The 13,095-nt window shown below is 36.5% G+C and overlaps 1 long non-coding RNA gene and 1 other non-coding gene across 2 annotated transcripts in view; one reads left to right on the forward strand and one right to left on the reverse strand.

Moving 5' to 3' along the window:
- Positions 1–13,095, forward strand: part of LOC106997315 (uncharacterized) — a 38,241-nt gene that overhangs the window by 4,708 nt on the left and 20,438 nt on the right. The gene's annotated exons all lie outside the window — the stretch shown is intronic.
- On the reverse strand, positions 8,157–8,263 carry LOC114677191 (U6 spliceosomal RNA). Its single transcript, XR_003728492.2, has one exon. It is a non-coding gene; the product is annotated as a U6 spliceosomal RNA (small nuclear RNA).

The raw sequence follows: 13,095 nt of genomic DNA on the forward strand, positions 1-13,095 counted from the left end.
CTGTGCTCAGATTCTCCTTTACACTTAGAATATTTTTCTTCCCAAAGATATCAGTAGAAAGAGCTTTGCTTATTCAAGAGAGAACAGCAAGCTCACAAATAAAGACTCTTCCTCCATGCCCTGTTCTTTTTTCTGGACAAGATACTAATGAACATATGAAAACATCAAACCCTTTTGGAAGGAAAGACATATTAATGAAAATGGGAGGAATAAAAAGGGAGGTTGTGGAAAGAAGAGAGGGGAGGTGAATAAAGTCTTTATTTACTTAAAATATATAGGAAGACTACATTTGAGGTTCATGAGATAGATATAAATTAACTACCTACCCAAAATGGAATTTGGAGAAAGTAAAATCATAGTAATTTGGCTGGGGTTTGATTAGTACTGTGTGCATGTGACTGATTCAGGAGAATGGTTCATTATTTATGCCCAAGCATAGGCAATATCTCTTTAAGAACTACCGTTTCCTTTTGCAAATTGGCAATTCTCTTTCCTAATACATTTATACCAAAAAAGAAGTTTGCTAGCTGGGATACATGGGAAGGTACAAAACATTGATGGATGAATCCTCTGTTTAATTGGAAAAGATAATCAAGTCCCCTTTTCCTGAAGAACGCTTTCTCTCGGATTTTAGTGAACAATTGGTACCGCCCCATCCTGCCCATAACTTTTCTCCAGAGTAAATAGGAAGGGTGTCATTTTCACTGTTACTGTTAGAGTAATAGAGTTCTGCTGTTGTCTTCAATCAAAACTTCTCGTTTGTGAGCAGACAGAACCTTTTTACACCTGCCCCTCCTAACCATCTGTGAAGATGCTTTTCTCTATTCCATGACCGAACTAAATGAGTTCAAGGGTTTTTAAGTAACCTGTCCAGTGGCACACTATTGGTGAGTAGAATGGAAATGGAGGTCTCAAAAATCCTAGTCTATATTCTCGTGAACTCATTAAATCAATTCAATGTCATCTTGGAAGGCCACAGACAACTGTGGCAAGGAAGGCAGGCAGGTAGGCATTCATATTGGGAGACTGGCAGATAAGATGCGCAAGAAAAAACTTAGTAGCAACAAATGCTTTATGACCTAAATTGGTATAGGTAGCCAGAAGGAAGGTAATAATTTTGAGAACATCAGATCAGGACGTAGAAACAAGGTGTTAGAATGAGGGAAAGGTCACCTGGAAGAAGCAGAATATAAACAACAGAGAAGATAATCTTTGAAAACACTTCATTTTGGTCTCAGACAGGCATGCAATGAGATAAAAAGATTGCTATGGTCTGAATATCTGTCTCTCCATAATTCATATGTTGAAGTCCTGACCCCCAGGTGATGGTATTAGGGGGTGGGCCTTTTGGGAGGTGATTAGGTCATGGTTATGGAGCCCTTGTGAATGGGATTAATGACCTTATACAATAGGACCCAGGGAGTTCTTTTAACCCTTGCCACCACGTGAGACACAGTAAGAAGACGCCATCTACAAATAAGAAAGGGGACCCTCACCAGACACCAAACCTGCCAGAGCCTCAACCTTGGACTTCCTGGACTCCAGAACCATGAGAAATGAATTTCTATTGTTTATAAGCTACTTTGTCTATGGCATTTTGTTATAGCCAGCAGCCTGAATGGACTAAGACAAAGATTGTATCTATTTTATACTGTGAATGACTGTCATGTAGAGTCTTAGCGGTTAAGATGATTTTGACTCTTACGTAGTCATCATTTATTCTACATTGTATTCAAGTTTGAACTTTCTATTGAGGGCCATATCTCACAAACATCAACAATTTTTTACCACTCCTGGACATTACCATAAGAAGTAAAAACTAAAAAGGGAAAAAGTAGAGACGGGAGTGCTACGTAATGAGCTAGGATTACTCACCAGATATGGGGCTGTCTGAATTTCCATTGTGTGATCACATTCTTTTTCTGAAGCACTGGGATATAGCCCTTGTTAAGGTCAAGTTGACTATATAACCATCTAGAATATGCACCAGACATCTCTGGATTTGTTCAATTTATATAAAGCCCTCTCTCTTGTACAAAGCACAGAGGCTCCAGGACCTATAGCAAAAGACAGAAATGAACTTCAAGACCCTATGACAAAGTCAAGGACATATCTGCTTTAATGACAATCACCCTGCAGAGTCTATAATGAGTGCTGTATGATCAGGGAGCTGAAATTTCTATTAAAAATAGCCTCCTCTAGATAACCTATTATATATTAATGTGAAAATTACTTCCTATATCCAACTTAAGTTACTTTGATTCAGAAGATGACTAATTTCTGCTCTCAGTAACCAGACATGCTTGATCACTGAAAGACAACCTCCCTCCCAGTACACTTCTGATGGACGGCCAGTGGGCTGTGGCCTGACAGTGCCTCCACATGGCCACCTGGACTTGCACTGACCCTAAGTAGGTCAAACTGAAGTCTTAGAGGCTTAGAAAACTAGCATATTAAATGTTTATTCATAATTTTTATTTGAAGGATATCTATTAATATGAATAAAATTGAGACACAAGGGACGAGGAATACCTGTTTTCCTAAATTCACTGTGATATAAAAATAATTTTCTGACTTGTTTTAATTCAGAGAATTGCTGTTGGTGAAGTGTTCCCTTAAAAGGTGATCAAACAGATGATGGGATTTAGAACACAATACACCCTAAAACACGATACTTTGGCATCTTGATTTTTTTTAATTTAAGGAATTTGAGAAAGGACAAGTATAGAAAGGATTCTCTGACCTCCCCTGAGCAGATCATGCATGTCGGGAAGCATGTTGTGAAAGCCTGTAATCCCAGCACTTTGGGAGGCTGAGGTGGGCGGATCATGAGGTCAAGAGATCGAGACCATCCTGGCCAACATGGTGAAACCCCATCTCTACTAAAAATACAAAAATTAGCCAAGTGTGGTGGTGTGTGCCTATGGTCCCAGTTACTTGGGAAGCTGAGGCAGGAGAATAGCTTGAACCCGGGAGGTTGAGGTTGCAGTGAGCCGAGATTATGCCACTGCACTCCAGCCTGGGCAACAGAGCGAGACTCCATCAAAAAAAAAGAAAGAAAGAAAGAAAGAAAGAAAGAAAGAGAGAGAGAGGAAGGAAGGAAGGAAGGAGGGAAGGAGGGAAGGAAGGAAGGGAGGAAGGAAGGAAGGAAGGAGAGAGAGAAAGAAAGAAAGAAAGAAGGAGAGAGAAAGAGAAAGAAAGAAAGAAAAAGAGAAAGAAAGGAAGGAAGGAAGGAGGGAAGGAAGGAAGGGAGTAAGGAAGGAAGGAAAGAAAGAAAGAAAGAAAAGAGAAAGAAAGAAAGAAAAGAGAAAGAAAGAAAGAAAGAAAAGAAAGAAAGAAAGAAAGAAAGAAAGAAAGAAAGAAAGAAAGAAAGAAAGAAAGAAAGAAAGAAAGAAAGAAAGAAATGCCGCTTCTCTGGAAAGTTCACCTTTGTCAGTTGTTTGCATTGCAGACTTGTTTGAACTCTTGGACCCTAAGATGAAGATGAGGCTGGGTGCGGTGGCTCAAACCTATAATCCCAGCACTTTGAAAGGCTGAGGCAGGTGGATCACCTAAGGTCAGGAGTTCAAGGCTAACCCGGCCAACATGGTGAAACCCTGTCTCTACTAAAAACACAAAAATTAGCCGGGCGTGGTGACACACTCCTGTAGTTCCAGCTACTCAGGAGGCTGAGGCAGGAGAATTGCTTGAACCCTAGAGGCAGACGTTGCAGTGAGCTGAGATCACACCACTGAACTCCAGCCTGGGTGACAGAGCAAGACTCTGTCTCAAACAAACAAAAAACAAAAAGAAAAAATGAAGATTATTGTTTTATTGGAGCAAAAACTACTGCTGAATTAGAGGTTAATGTCTCTTCCAGGCATTTCTGGAAGCTTTTCTTCTAGTAACTTCTATGTTACTTGATGGTGAGCATCAGTTAAATGAGATCTTAAGATTCATTTAAATGTTATACGTTTCGAGAGTCCAAAAGCTAAAAGTACCTATTCCTCCTACTGCAAATGTTGACCATGGTTTAGTTCTCTTACCATGTCCCTTTGAATATGAAGTAGGAATGATATGTTTAATGAGATAAACAGGTAGAATGTGATATTTCACTTTCTATCCCTGATTAACAAAGTACATGGAATAGTGTCTCTTAACTTTCTATACACTAATCCCAACAAAGCAAAATGACATATTGTGAGTCAACTTGAGTTACGTAAGTATGTGCTCCTTGCAGTGATAATCTTTTGTATCCATGGCATATCTTCTCTCTCAGATTAGAGGGAAAATGCCTTACTCCTAATTTCTTAGCTTATTTTACCTTGTTATTGAGGGCAGCAGATGATAATTCCTCAATATTAAAAATAAAGTGAGTTTCTTACACTCTTTAGGAATCAAGCTATTGCTATAAAATTACCTGGAAGATTACTTTGAAGTTCAGGAATAGATGGGGCTTTGTGTTGTAAAGGGTTAGTTTTTGAACACTGTTTGAACTGAATTTGAGCACTATTTTCCTTCATAATGGGTGTGGATGGGAACAAAAACCAACTTCTCATGATGACCTCAAACATCCCAGGAATGCAGTCTGACCCTTCCCAAAGATGGGATGGCCAGCAGGGTGCATGACCATGTGGGATGAGGATTCTTTACTTCCCCAGAGGATATGAAATGAATGGTTCATAGGATTCTATTTTCAAGGGCTTTGTTTGGCTCATTTCAGGGAACTCCCTTGTACAATGATGTTGGCGTCTTTCCAAAAAATGTTGATGTTAAGATAAGTTTATAATATCTTATCCCAGGAAGTGATTTATGTCTCCTATATTGTGAGAACTGTCTGTTCGAGTTAACTGCTCCTATGTTGTTTATATGTGGGAAAAATTTTGTAACACTAGGAAAAAATTAAAAATGGCACTTTTGGATAAGCAGGGCCTTAAGAAAATCCACAAAATCCCGGTTTTGAGTTCTGTCTGCATAATAAACCAGCTATATAATCCTCAATAAATCATAATCTCTTGACCTTTCAGTATCTAATTTAAAAATGAGAATAATAAAACATACTTAGTAGATGCTGTAAGTAGTCAATAATAAAAGTATGCTAAAGAACCTATAATCTTTGGGCACAGTATACTCAATACAGCTTGATTACTAGTTTTCCTTCTATCTTAATATTTGTGAATCCATAGTTTATTAACCTATAAGTATGGATTTGGCTGAACAAAGTGGCTCATGCCTATTATCCCAACACTTTGGGAAACCGAGGCAGGAAGATTGGTTGAGGCCAGGAGTTCAAGACCGACCTGGACGACACAGCAGGACCCTGTTTCTACACAAAAATTAAAAAATTAGCCGAATGTGGTGGTGCATGCCTGTAGTCCTAGCTACTCAGAGGGCTGAGGCAACAGGATTGCTTGAGCCCAGGAGTTTGAGGTTACAGTGAGCTATGATCGCACCATTGCATTCCAGCCAGGGTGACATAGTGATACCCTGTCTCAAAAAAAAAAAAAAAAAAAGGATGGCTTTATTTTTCACTAGCATTCTCCGACATATTGAGTCATTTTAGATTTTCAAGAAAGTGATGAGGTAAGAAGATATTGAAAATAATATTTCTTTAGAAAGTTAATGTTTTTATTTCTAGAGTTAATACACATTTATATTAGACATCTATGAATAAGCACTAGAGTTATTAAGAAAGATTAGTGCAAGCTTTGAAATTTAGATTCTTTCTGTTTCAGAGTATCTGAGCTCAAAATGTGATGCAACTTCTGTGCATTAATCCATCGCCTACTCCCACAGAAGCCTCCTATTATGCCTTGATAACAGCTTGTCATCCATTTGGCAGAAGTTTTATCCTTTGAGAACAACCAAATTCCAAATTGTGGAGGTGTTTTTTAAAATGGTAACTTTTGTTTTATTCTTTTTTCCCTGTGTTCATAAGAGTAAAAGAAAATTCTACTCTTTAAAAGTAAAGAATTTAATGAGGCTAAATTTTATATTAGATTTAGTTATGCCTTTAAAGCTTAATATACAGAGTACATTGATTCACAATCTTTACAACAAAGAGATATTAGATACTGAATTCAAATTGAAAAATCCTTTTTCATGAGCCTGGCAACACGTTCCTCTTTGGGAATGGTTTTGGAATTCCATGGGTTTTTGTGCAATTCTAAATTTTAAATCTTTGGTAATAATATATCACTCATCTTAGTTTCTCTCCAATTATCCTCACTTTTACACTTAAGAATTAAAGAAGCAAACACAAATACAGCAGGATGGCATGGAATAAATAAGAATACCTGGGAACTAGGTGACTTTTTAATTAGTTTTTTCCTTGTAGACCAGGCACAAACCTGCAGATCTGAAATTCTAACTTCTGAACTAAATATAGTTCTATATTTTGTCTTTGAATGGTTAATTTCATACCTATGTTACTATCTTAGTGTATTCACTTATTTTGATGCTACTGTATAATTGTGACTTCTTTGAATAAGAGAGACTGATTTTAAAACCCAAGTTAGGTAAATGGCTTAAGCTAAATGATTGAAGGAAAACATTTCAGAAATACTACTATTTTAAAGGGAAGCCCGAAGTCTCATCTAGGTTTGCCTACCCCCATTGCTTTTATTTGTTCTGCATGATCCATACTTTGACATAGACAATCAAGCTGAGAACTCTTCCCTCAAAAGACATCATTTAACAAGAAAGACAAACATGTAAACAACCATTTATAATGTACTTGTAAGCAGAATACACTTTACTAGTTTCATTGAAATTCTGTAATGGAACCAACTCAATCTGTCTGGATACCACCGAGGAAGATTTCATTGAGGAGCAGGACTGAGGAGGAACAAACTTTCAAGACAGAGTAGGAATGAAGGCATGAGAACAAGAGGAAATAGCACATGTAAATGCTTTGAAACATACAGGAATGGCTCAAAGTTAGGGAATCACAAAGAGGAGAGTGTGATAAGAACCTAGAAAAGAGGAGGATTCATGAAGACTTGAAGTCTCAGACACCATGTTAAGGAATTGAAACTCTGCAGTATAAGAAAGTAGAAGCCATAGGAGGGATTTGATCATAGGAAGAAACTTCATTTACTCAGCAAATATTTGAGTGTCTGTTATTACCAGGCACTAATCTCATTCATAACTTGGAAAGATCTGACAGCAATGTAAAAGACAGACCAGATATAGGAAAGACTGGAAGCTATTTCAAAACCTTCAGGCAAAAATGATGACACAGAATTGAGGTAGAGACTAAGTCTGTTTCACCTTTGGGTAAACTATTGTCAGGTGGTAAAATAATAGCAAGTATCATTTTAGTAGCCTTCCCCTCTCATCCCCCTACCTGCAGGTCCCCGGAAGACATCTAAGGATCAAACAAGTTTGTCTTGAACATAGATAGTACCACTTGGCTTGCTCCAGTCACCACTGTATTTCACTACCATGCCTAAGACACTGTCTCCAGTGGAAGTCAAGTTTAAGAAAGGAACTGTTGAGACAGTTTTGCAGTATAAACCCCCCTGGCTTCTGCCTATAGCCCAGGGCTTCAGAGCTCTCCTGCTTCACATAGCGAAATCTTTTCCTAGTTGCTTATGTTACGAAGGAACACTGTAGGTTTGGCTTGGTTCCTGGGCCTTTTATGTACAAACTCATTAAGAAACGAGGAGGACTCTTCCCTATTTTGCCAAGCATCTTACGCTACCAACACTTTAACATATCTTTTCCCCTCTTTCTTTTTGTCCTCTTCACATTCCAGCTGTTGAATGTAAGTTTAGAAACACCAATTTAAGAAGAAAGGTAGAAATAAGCACCTAGGCAGAGTACTTCAAGTAATTGAGCTTTACTATAATGCTAGTGTAATGTATGTAGAATTTGCTTAAAGAAATCTTTATCCATGCCCCCCAGGTCTGGAACCATGTTTCACAGTGGAAGGTAATTTTTAGAATTACTATTTCTACTGGACTTTTTGTTAGAACAGTTTTAGATTCACAGCAAAACTGAGTTGAGGTACCAAGATTTTCCAAATACTTCCTGCCCTGACACATGCACAGCCTTCCCCATTATCAACATCCCCCATGAGAGTGGTACATTTGTTAAAACTGATGGACTTACCTTGATGCATCAGCAGCTCACCAGCCGAAGTTTATAGTTTCCATGAGGGTTTCCTCTTTTTATAAAATGTAGAATGCTATGTGAATTTGCATGCCATCCTTGTGCAAAGGCCCTGCTAGTTTTCTCTGTGTCATTCCCGTTTTAGTGTATGTGCTTCTGAAGGGAGCATATCATTGGTCTTTTTACTATTTCCATAATTTTGCCTTTTCCAGAATTGAAACCATACAGTATGTAGTCTTTTCAGATTGGCTTTTTCACTTAGTGATATGCATTTAAATTTCTTCAATGTCTTTTTTATGGTGTCACAGCTTACGTCTTTTTAGCACTGAACAATATTCCATCATATGCATATACTATAGTTTGTCCATTCACCTGCTGAAGGACATCTTGGTTGCTTCCAAGATTTGGCAATTATGAATGAAACTGCTATAGACATTGTGTAGAGGTTTTTGTGTGGACATAAGTTTTCAATTCTTCATTAGTCAGAGTTCTTTTAAGAGATAGAACCAATAGGAGTAGATAGATATATACATAGATTCATAATGATAGAGAGATAGTGGACAGATAGATAGACGAGAAGAATTTATTAGGGCAATTGGCTCATGGGATTATGGAGCCTGAGCTCTACAATAGGCCCTCTGGAAGCTGGGGAACCAGGAAAGCCAGTCCAAATTTAAAGGACTAGAGCCAACAATATAACTCTCAGTCTGAAGCTGAAGGCTTTAGAAACTGGTGGGCCACTGGTGCAAGTCTCAGATGGCAAAGGCTGGAGAAGCTGGAGTTTTGATGTCCCAGGGCAGGAGAAGAAGTGTGCCTCCATTTCAGGAAAGAGAGAGAAGTCACCTTTCCTTTGCTTTTTCTTCTGTCTAGGCCCTTAGTTGATTGGATGGTGTCTGCCCACAATAGGTGAGGGCGGATCTTCCTTACTCAGGCCACTGATTCGAATGTCAGTTTCTTCCAGAGACACTCTTGCCAACAAACCCAGAAATAATGCCTTACCAGCTATTTGGACATCCTTTAATCCAGTCAACTTGACACCTAAAATTTACCATCATGAACTCTTTTGGATAAATACCAAGGGACACAGCTGCTAGATCATATGGTAAGCGTATATTTAGTTTAGTAAGAACTGCCAAACTGTCTTCCAAAGTGGCTATACAGTTTTGCATGCCCATCAGCAAGGAATGAGAGTTCCTGTTGCTCCTCATCCTTGGCAGCATTTAGTATTGTCAGTTGTCTGGATTTTGGCCATTCTAATTTGTGTGTAGTGGTATCTCATTGTTGTTTTAATTTGCATTTCTCTGATGACATATGACATGAAGTATCTTTTTGTATACTTATTTGCCATCTGTATATCTTCTTTGGTGAGGTGTCAGTTAAGGTTTCTGGACTATTTTAAAATCATGTTGTTCATTTTCTTATTTGTGAGTTTTTGTGTATTTTGGATAACAGTACTTTATCAGGTATGTCTTTTGCAAATATCTTCTCCCAGTCTGTGGCTTGCTTTTTCATTCTTTTGACACTGTTTTTTACAGGGTTGAAATTTTCAGTTTTAGTGAAGTCCAGCTTTTGATGTCATATTGAAAAAGTCACATATTGAAAAAATCTAGAATAATCCAAGGTTTTCTAGATTGGTATGTCTAATCTTTTGGCTTCCCTGGCCACATTGGAAGAAGAATAATTGTCTTGGACCACAAAAAATATATTAACACTAACAATAGCTGATGAGCTAAAAAGAATCCCAAATAGAAATCTCATAATGTTTTAAGAAAGTTTACAAATTTGGATTGGCCCGCATTCAAAGTAATCCTGGGCCACATGCGGTCTGTGGTTGGATAAGCTTATTCTAGATTTTCTGTTGTTATCTTCCAAGAGTTTTATAGTTTTGTGTTTACATTTAGGTCTGTGATCCATTTTGGTCATTTTTTGTGAAGGGTGTAAGGTTTGTTGTAGATTAATTTTTTTACATGTGGCTGTGCAATTATTTCTGCACTATTGTTAAAAACATTATCAATTCTCTATTGAACTGCTTTTGCTCTTTTGTCAAAGATTAATTGACTAATATATTTATGTGAGTTTCAGGGTATTCTATTCTGTTCCATTGATCTTTGTGTTTATTATTGCCATACTGTCTTGATTACCATAGCTTTGTAATGCATCTTAAATCAAGTAATGTCTGTCCTCTGACTTTGTTCTTCTCCGTCAATATTGAGTTAACTATTTTGATCTTTTGCCTCTCCATATAAATTTTAGAATCAGTTTAGTGCTATCTACAAAATAACTGATGGAATTTGATAGAGATTGCATTGAATCTATACACCAAGTTGGGAACAACTGACATCTTCACAATATTGTCTTCCTATTCATTAACATGCAATTTGTATTTATTTAGTTCTTTGATTCCTTTCATCAGAGTTTTGTAGTTTTCCTAATACAGATCTTGCGTATATTTTGTTAGGTTTATTCTTAAGCATTTTGTTTTTTAGATGCTAATATAAATGGTATTGCATTTTTAATGTCAAATTCATTTGCTTACAGGAAATACAGGAAAGGAAAGCAGGAAATACAGGAAAGCAATTGACTTTTTGTATATTAACCTTTTATCTTGCAACCTAGCTATGATATTAATAGCTTATTAGTTTCAAGAGTTTTTGGTCAAACTCTCTTAGACTTTTTCTACATAGACAATCATGTCATCCACAAATAAAGATATCTTTATTTATTCTTTTACAATCAATATTCCTTTTATTTCCTTTTCTTGTCTTATTGCACTAAGACTTCTAGTACAATGTTGAAAAGGAGTGGTGAGGAGGGACACTCTTGCCTTGTTCCTCATCTCAGTAGGAAGGTTTTTCTCTTCTTACCATTCAGAATAATAATTTTCATAGATACTATTTATCAAGTGAGGAAGTTTCCCTCTATTTCTAGTTTACTGAGAGTTTTTAACATGAATAACTGCTGGATTTTGTTAAAAGCTTTATCTGCATCTATTTATATGCTTATGTGATTTGTTATCTTTAGCCTGTTAGTATGATGATAACATTAATTAATTTTTGAATGTTGAGTCTACAGCCTCGCATACCTAGGCTAAATCTCACTGGTCATAGTGTATAATCGTTCTATATATTGTTGGCTTCAATTTGCTAATATTTTGTTGAGGATTTCTGCATTTACATTCATAAGAGATATCAGTCTGTAGTTTTCTTGTATTGTCTTTGTCTCCTTTTACTATTAGGGAAATGCTGGCTTCACAGATGAGTTAGGAATTATTCCCTTTGTTTTTATCTTCAGAAAGAGATTGTAGGAAATTGGTATAATTTCTTCCTTTAAATGTTTGATAGAATTTACCAGTGAAACCCTAGTCTGGTGCTTTCTGTTTGGTGATTTAATTTTTTTAAATAGATATAGGCTAATTTAGCATTTTTATTTCTTCTTTGTGAGTTCTGACAGATTGTGTCTTTCAATGAATTTGTTTATTTCCTCTAGAATATCAAATGTATGGGCATAAAGTCATTCATAGTATTTCTTTATTATCATTTTAATGTCCATGGGATTCATAGTAATGCCCTCTCTTTCATTTCTGGTATTTATAACTTGTGTCCTCTCTCATTTTTAGTAACTTGGCCTAGCTAGAGGCTTATCAATTTTATTGATCTTTACAAAGAACCAGCTTTTGGTTTTGTTGATTTTAAAAAATTGAATTTCTATTTTCAGTTTCATTGATTTCTGCTTTAACTTTTATTATTTCTTTTCTCATGCTAACCTTGAAATTAATTTGCTCTTTTCCCAGTTTCCTAGGTTAAAATTTAGATAATTGGTTTTAAATCTTTCTTCTTTTGTAACATGTGCATTCAATGCTGTAAGTTTACCTCTAACACTGCTTTCACTGTATCACACAAATTTTAAGTTGTGTTTTCATTTTTGTTTAGTTCAAAATATTTAAATATTTTGTGGATATTTCTTTTTTGACTTACGAGTAATTTAAAAGTATGCTGTTTAATCTCCACATATTTTCAGATTTTTCAGCTACCTTTTTGCTATTGATTTGTAGTTTAATTTCACTGTGGTGTGAGAACGGAAATAATATAATTTCTATTTTTTGTCAATTTGTTGAGGTGTGTTTTATGGCCCAAATTGTGGTCTCTTGTGGTTTCATGTGAGCTTAAGAATATGTAATCTACTGTTGTTAAATAAAGTAGTCTATAAATGTCAATTATATCCAGTTACTTGATGGCATTGTTGAATTTAACTATGTTCTTATTGATTTTCGACTGCTGGGTCTGTCCCTTTTCTGATCAAGGAGTTTTGAAATACATACCAAAATCTCCCACTGTGTCATATTTTGACACCGTGTTATAGGCAAACACATGTTCAGGATTATTATATCTTCCTGGATAAATGACCCCGCTATCATTGTGTAATGCCCTTCTTAATCTCTGATAACTTTCCTTGCTCTGAAGTCTGCTCTGTCTGAAATTAATAGTGACACCACCTTCTTTTCATCAGTGTTAGCATGGTTTATCTGTCTCCATCCATTTACTTTTAATCTGCATGTGTCTTTACAACTAAAGTGTGTTTCTTATAGACAACGTCTAGCTGGGTCCCACTTTCTGATTTACTCTTGCCATCTTTGTTCTCTAATTGGTGCATTTAGACCGTTGATGTTTAAAGTGATTATTAATGTAATTGGATTAGTATCTATTGTATTTGTTATTGTTTTTAATTTATTGCTTTTATTGCTTGTTCCTATTTTTGTCTTCCAGTGTTTCTTGATCTGTTGGTACTGCTATAGCAGGATATCACAGCCTGGGTAATTAATAATGAATAGGAATCTATTGGCTTGCAATTGCAGAGGCTGATATTGCCTAATATCAAGGCATCAGCAACTTTAGTATCTGCTGAAGACCTGGCTTCTGCTCCCAAAATGACACCTTGAATGCTGAATTCCCCAGAGGGGAAGAACATTGTTCTTCACACAGCAGAAAAGCAGAAGAGTTGAGA

Source organism: Macaca mulatta, chromosome 3, assembly GCF_049350105.2.
Source record: "Macaca mulatta isolate MMU2019108-1 chromosome 3, T2T-MMU8v2.0, whole genome shotgun sequence".
Taxonomy (NCBI): Eukaryota; Metazoa; Chordata; class Mammalia; order Primates; family Cercopithecidae; genus Macaca; species Macaca mulatta.